This window comes from Penaeus monodon, chromosome 30 (genome assembly GCF_015228065.2).
Source record: "Penaeus monodon isolate SGIC_2016 chromosome 30, NSTDA_Pmon_1, whole genome shotgun sequence".
NCBI classification, from domain to species: Eukaryota; Metazoa; Arthropoda; class Malacostraca; order Decapoda; family Penaeidae; genus Penaeus; species Penaeus monodon.
In genome coordinates this window covers 7275043-7275330 of record NC_051415.1, presented here as the reverse complement: position 1 = coordinate 7275330, position 288 = coordinate 7275043, and positions in this window count along the sequence as shown.

Sequence of the window (288 nt, the reverse complement as noted above, 5' to 3'; positions counted from 1 at the left end):
CACACATGGCCATCATAGAGAGCTGAATCCCTTTCCCACTTCTGGAAGATCTAAAAGTCCTCCATGGTGAAGCAGATCACTGGCTATATCTATGATTTTAGTTGTAGATCAAATGAAAGAGACTCACGAGGAAAGCCATTAGCCACTGCAGGCAATCATCTACATTATAAAAGATAACATCTAGATCTATTTTCAGAAAGGAGTGGACTTCTCAGCACTGCATTGTATTCTTGGGGATAACTAAACCAAGTGTAAATGAAAAAAAAAGAGTAAGATTTCTTGGAACCA